This window comes from Egretta garzetta, unplaced genomic scaffold (assembly GCF_000687185.1).
Source record: "Egretta garzetta isolate BGI_Z169 unplaced genomic scaffold, ASM68718v1 scaffold428, whole genome shotgun sequence".
In the NCBI taxonomy this organism is placed as follows: Eukaryota; Metazoa; Chordata; class Aves; order Pelecaniformes; family Ardeidae; genus Egretta; species Egretta garzetta.
The window spans coordinates 7,174-7,539 of NW_009260405.1; positions in this window are offsets into that span (position 1 = coordinate 7,174).

Sequence of the window (366 nt, forward strand, 5' to 3'; positions counted from 1 at the left end):
CGACGTACCGGGGCAGCTAGGGGAAAGGCACGTCCTCCCGCCGGGAACACGGGTCACCAGGAGAGGGAACCACGCCACCGACACCATTAAAGGCTTCAAACAGCACCGTTCATCTCAAAAAAAATAAAAAAATATTAAAAAATCACCTTCCCCAGGGAGCGTGCGCACGGCTCCTGAAGGGGGAAAGCCCCTCCGGAAGGGTCATGGGGGTCGGTTTAATGGTGTGGAGCACAAATGGGGCAGAGCCCCGCTCCCCGGCCGGCGTCAGGTGGGCACAGCAACGAGTCCGGCGGGGCCCTGCCCCAGCCCGGGGCTCGCCAGGGGCTTGAAGCCCCGGTTGGCCAGGGGGATGGCAAAAGCCGGCAG